Genomic DNA, 6,714 nt, shown 5'->3' with positions numbered 1-6,714 from the left:
AATATTCGCTTTTGAACTTGTTATAAACCCAAACTCGAATATCAAAGTTTAAAAGGTTTTAATCAACTAAAACTACAGCAATCTACAATACAAACAAAGATTGCTAAACTGTAAGCAAAACCAAACTTCAACGCAATAGCATTTTTATGCAGCGAGTTGCTACATTCTCAACTACCTAAAACCAACACTGAACACGTCGTGCTGCAAACAGAACAGAACTCCGCACAGCCGCACTGCAGGCAAATAGCAGCAATCGAGACAATCAAAATCACGTGATCAAAACTAAAATCACAACAGAACCGAAAGTTTATTTCACTTTATTTCAACGAAAAGCAATGCAGCTAATCAAAGTATGTACCTAAATTATCAACACAATTTTGCCATTTTATCAGTAGCTTATTGATGCTGGCAGCAAAGAATCCTGGAGAGCAAGAGGTGATGAAATCACGAAAGGCTGTTTTTGCATTGTCTTCAGATTTGAAGTTTTATCCTTTCAAAAAATGCCTGTAAAACATGATAGTCAGTTGGTGCAAGGTCTGGTGAATATGGTGGATGACAGAATACTTCCAAATTCAGTTCCTGTAACTTGAGTAGCATTCTTTGTGCAAAATATGGTCAAGCATTTTCTTGCAAGAGAATTGGCCTATCTCTATTGACCAATCTCGGTTGTTTAATTGCAAGGTCACTCTTCATTTCATCCATTTAGTTGATGTAGACATCCACTGTAATTGACTTACCAGGTCTCATGAAGCTGTAGTGGATGATACCAGCGCTGGATCACCAAACAGACACCATTAGCTTTTTTGGCAAATATTCTTTTTTGGGACTTCGTCTCTATCCAACCAATGTGTAGAATACTTACTATTGTTGAAAAGAATCCCGTTTTCATCACATAACAATATGATGCAAAAATGGTTCACTTTTATGCCATTTCAGCAAAGAACAGTTTTTAATTTATCCATAGGTTTACAAAAATTGATTTACAAGAGAAAAATATAATCAGACACCATGAACTGCATTTTGAAAAGTGATGATGTAACTCTTCAATGTTGTAAAACAAAGAATCGTCAGGATAAAACACTAGGATAAATGAGTGTCAAACTTGGTGCATAAGAAAATCAGACATTTCATTCTTAATGACCTGATAGAAATTGTGTATTGGATCATAGAAAGACCCAAGATCTTGAAGAAACACACAGGAAGACCATACTGGGAGTAATTGATTTTAGGTTCTAGTTAGAATGTCTGCCTGGGAGAGCTGTAGGCTTGGTAGGGATTATTATATGAAGTGGCAGCAACTTTAATACACTTCCTTTTTACCTAGTGTATGAGTACAGGAAGAGAAAAGATACGGTAGTAAGCACATCCTGAGAAGAAAACAAGATCTTTCTGGGTTGACAAGCAGAGAGGGTGAAAATTGAATGTTTGCTCAATGACATGTCATGTGTGAAGTGCTCCTTTGGCCAGGCACCAGGTAAAAGAGCAATGTTGAGTGAAATAGAAACAATAGACATTGGGTTTTTTATTCATAATATTTTCCTACTTAAATTAAATCAAGTTAAACAAAGGATTTTTGTCTGTTATCTGGTCTAAAGTGAATTTAACCTTAGAATCTTCTGGAAACAATAGAAATCTAATCTAAATATGACATTTGACTCATAAATTTCTTAGTGCAAATGCCAAGAATGATAGAAAGGGACTCAGAAAAATCTAGACTGGGTTTGAATCCTGCCTAAGAATCCAGGAACCAATTTGTTCATCACTTTCCCTCTTAGTTTGTGAAAAAGAAAAAAATATGCATGATAATAGGAAAAATTGAAAAAATGTGCTCTATGCAAAAATTAAAGGACATTCAAAATTGTGAATGCAGAATGCAAGGTGCATAGGACGTGATGCAAGCCCAGAAAGATCATAGCAACTAGGAGAAGGGATCTGAGGTGGTGTATAAGGGACAGCAGGTGCTTATTTGAGTGGGCTCAAATAGCAAGCAGTGTCACTTGTGTGCCTAGCTTGCAGTCTGGGCTTTGTGTAGTGTTGGCTTCATGTAGGTCAGCTTTAGCCAGCATTAAGTGAGTGTGCACATGATTCAGTGACAGATTGTGCGAGAGCACTGCAGCTTCAGGCTTTCATTGAAAGGAGCTGAGGCAAGAGAATGCATTCTCAATTCATGGAATAATAATAAAATTTCTGGCAGAAATGTGCATTATGTGGTAAGTGCCTTAAAAGAAGTGCAAAGGCCAGACAGACAGCTAGGTAGAGAGACAAGCAGACACACACGCAGACAGATACACACACAGATAGATAGATAGATAGATAGATAGATAGATAGATAGATAGATAGATAGATAGATAGACAGACAGACAGACAGACAGGCAGGCAGGCAGACAGACAGACAGACAGACAGACAGATAGATAGACAGATAGATAGATAGATAGATAGATAGATAGATAGATAGATAGATAGATAGATAGATAGATAGATAGATAGATAGACAGACAGACAGACAGGCAGGCAGGCAGACAGACAGACAGACAGACAGACAGACAGATAGATAGACAGATAGATAGATAGATAGCCAGGCAGGCAGACAGACAGACAGACAGACAGACAGACAGACAGACAGATAGATAGATAGATAGATAGATAGATAGATAGATAGATAGATAGATAGATAGATAGATAGATAGGCAGGCAGACAGACAGACAGACAGACAGACAGACAGATAGATAGATAGATAGATAATAGATAGATAGATATAGATAGATAGATAGATTAGACAGCTTAAAAAGGAAAACAGATAAATAGATAGACAGCGTGATAGATAGATAGATAGATAGATAGATAGATAGATAGATAGATAGATAGATAGATAGGCAGGCAGACAGACAGACAGACAGACAGACAGACAGACAGACAGACAGACAGATAGATAGATAGATAGATAGATAGATAGATAGATAGATAGATAGATAGATAGATAGATAGATAGATAGATAGATAGATTAGACAGCTTAAAAAGGAAAACAGATAAATAGGATAGACAGCGTGATAGATAGATAATTAGATGTGCTTGTAGATAAACTAATGCATGTAAATAGATAGATAACTTAATATATGTAGAAATGGAAAGACAGCCAGGCAGACCAACAGAGAAAGAGAGAGAGGGAGACAGAGATAGTAAGATAATTATGTTAATAGTCAGGAGGTAAATACTATGAAAGAACAAACATATATAATGAGATACCTCTTAATTATAAGCTGATTATTGTTTTGTTGATTTTTAAAAACTTTTTTCAATTGAAGAAAACTGCTAACCTGTTGAATGCTGTAGAGTTAATGTGTCTTACTAAAAAAAAAAAACATGGCACAATGCCCACAGGGAGATAAAATTTGAAGGATAAAATTTCATTTATTTTCCCCACTAATAATAATAATGAAATCATTGTATACAGTGCTCAGGTGCACCACAACTTGTCAAAAGTGCATATAAAGCATATGCAGTAATGTACAAATGTCTGGAAAGTGAACAGTGTATAAGTCAGATACATGCTTGTGTGTGTATGGAGGGGAGAAAATTAGGTGTAGTGTTGGCGAATCTCAGGAAGCATGGAAGTTTTGAAGGATGCAGTGCTCCGACAACAAACAACTGATTCCAGCAGTTTGTTCCATACTAAGTCACATTACTTTTCAGTTCTGCCAAATTCAGATTTAGAGGATAAGTGTGGTAATGAGATGTGGTGGCATACATGTATTTCTGTTTATGTGCCTATCGTTAATGTACATAAATGCATGTGTTCATATACGTAAAAATATGTATGTGTGTGTGTGTATGTGTGAAAGAGGAAGACAGAGATAGAGTTAGAAAGACAGACCATGACAGAGAGAGTGAGTCTGTGTTTGTGTTTGTTTCATTTGACATGTAAGAGCAGATATCTTGTGTAGAATGTTTCTTGAACTTTTTCTGTATTCCTCTTCCTGCTTCCTTTTGATTTCTACTGACACCACCCAACCACCCAACTACCACAACCACCAATTTAAAGATTAAATCACCTTTAAAGGAAACCAAATCTCGTAAATATAACATAAATAGCACTTCCACTCATCATCATCATCATCATCCTTTAACGTCCACTCTCCATGCTGGCATGGGTTGGATGGTTTGGAGCTGGCCAACCGGGGAGCTGTCCAGACTCCAGTTGTCTGTTGTGGCATGGTTTCTATGGCTTAGCAGAGTGTGTCAGGTGCTTTTATGTGGCATCAGCATGGGTGCATTTATGCAGCACCAGTGCAGGTGCATTAATGCAGCACTGGCACAAGCTCTTTTTAAGTGGCACCAACACCTGAAAGGACAAGCCTGTATGTGTGCAAGACTGATTTTACTGAGCTAGACATGTCTTATCAAGGACAGCAAGTCGCCACATGTCCCGGTCCCTTGCCATTTCCTCAGTGACACCCAGCATCTGAAGATTCTTTCTCACCACTTTGCCTCACATCTTCTTGGGCCTACCCCTTCCACAGTTCCACAGGTACCTTTCAGTGGATCTAAAATGTGAGTAACCCTGTAGCTCCTAGCAATAAAAAAACCTCTTCTACTCTGGCCCCTTTTCCCATACTTTAACTGTCTTTCTGATCACAGCCTTCAACAAGTGTAGACGGCTTCCTATCTCTTTCTTAAGCCGTTGTTCTCACACGTTCAAAATAATTTTTCCTTTGCTTGGCTTAACAGCCCTCAACGTTTGTATTACTGTTATTCTACTTGTCCTGTCGTTTACTGTTTTTATTTGTATTTTTACTGTCTTGTATTGTTTTTACTGTCCTGTTTTTGTTACCACTTTTACCCCTCCGCAAAAACTCTCAAATTTTATTTAATTTGCTTTGTGGGAAGGACTGTTTCACCAAAGTCGTGTCTTGCCTTTACCTTTGAAACATGGAGTAGATGAAACAGAGACGGCTGAAGAAGGGCAATTTCCCTTGTGTTGTATGGCTTTTACTCTGTTTTCTCGTTGTTTGAAAAAATGTCCGTTTCCATGGTTCTGTTTTTATGTTTTTGCTTCTCATTGTGTCCGACGTTTTTTTGGTGTCCTGTACCCATATATGCATGTATATATACATATAGATGTAGGTACGTACATATATGTATGTATATATGCATATGTTTTATTTATTATTTTGTTATTATATATATATATATATGTGGATGGATGGATATTTATGTGTGCATGTGTGTGTGTTTGTACTCCTGCTTTCACTTGACAACCGATGCTGGTGTGTCCCTGTAATGGTGTGTCCCTGTAATTTAGTGGTTTAAGCTGCAGTCAAATAAGTGAAACAAGTAAAAGGGTAATAAATGAATGTAAGTTGGTCCACCTATTTGGTATTAACACCTAATATTAGTGGGTACATAAGCAGTGTATTCATGAATAGTTAAAGAGAGCACACAGTTGCTGATGATGATTCCAACAAGTATCAAAACATACCAAAAGTTATTCTTTCCTTTTAAGTACACAAGCATATTTTATAGGCATGCAATAATTACATTCAGTATAACATACAGTGTGGTCTATCAAGTATATATATATATATATATATATATATATATATATAATATAGGATAAAATTTTTCGAAAAAAATTTTATCGATGGCCAGCATATTAAAAAATACCTTCAAAGGTTAAATATATAAACAATTTATAAACAACGGCAAAAGAAAAAATTTTAATGCCAAATATGCCGAAAAAGGACAAATTGTCAATAACCATATAATTTATCAGGGTATGAGTAAGTATTTCATTTATGTCTTACGTATTTATCGCTGATGAGGAGAAAATTCTTATGAATTAACTCTGAAATCGGCACCGATACGGTAATAACGGAATTTTTTAGAAGTTTCTGTTGGCTTACTTCATGACACGTATTTATAGTGATAAATTATATGGTTATTGACAATTTGTCCTTTTTCGGGATATTTGGCATTAGAAGTTTTTCTTTTGCCGTTGTTTATAAATTGTTTATATATATATATATATATATATATATATTCATTTAGAGATAGTAGGCCCCTTCATCTCACCATATAAAAAAGAATTTTTATTTTAAATACACATGTTTCATGAGGTACGTTTCCCGGTTCCTAAACCACTCCGTGTTTTGCTGGAATCATTCTTAAAATATAACACCAGTCATCAGGCCCCTATATCACTTTCTCACAATTCAATACTATAAACTATACTTTAATTTTTTTTTTTTTAAACCCACAAGTATGTGTAAAATAGGTTCGCCGGACCCTACAGTACAAGCCATAATTTAATTTATATTTAATTTAATTTATATATATATATATCTCAGGTGATGAAAGTTACAGAGAGAGTCATAGCCCAACTAATTAGGGAGAGAGTTAGTCCAGATGAGATTCAGTTTGGTTTTGTGTCAGGTAGAAGCACCACTGATGCTATATTTCTGGTAAGGCAGCAACAGGAGAAATACATAGCCGAAGATAAATCTTTGTACTTGGCTTTTGTTGACTTGAAGAAAGCCTTTGACAGGGTCGCCCGATCCCTTATGTGGTGGTCAATGCAGAAATTGGGGGTAGATGAGTGACAAGTAAAAACTGTAAAAGCCCTGTACAGCGATGCTGTCAGTAAGGTGAGGGTTGGCAACAAGTATAGTGAAGAATTCCGAGCAGAAGTAGGGATTCACCAAGGATCAGTCCTC

This window comes from Octopus sinensis, linkage group LG7 (assembly GCF_006345805.1).
Source record: "Octopus sinensis linkage group LG7, ASM634580v1, whole genome shotgun sequence".
Lineage (NCBI taxonomy): Eukaryota > Metazoa > Mollusca > Cephalopoda > Octopoda > Octopodidae > Octopus > Octopus sinensis.
This window is presented reverse-complemented; position numbering follows the sequence as displayed.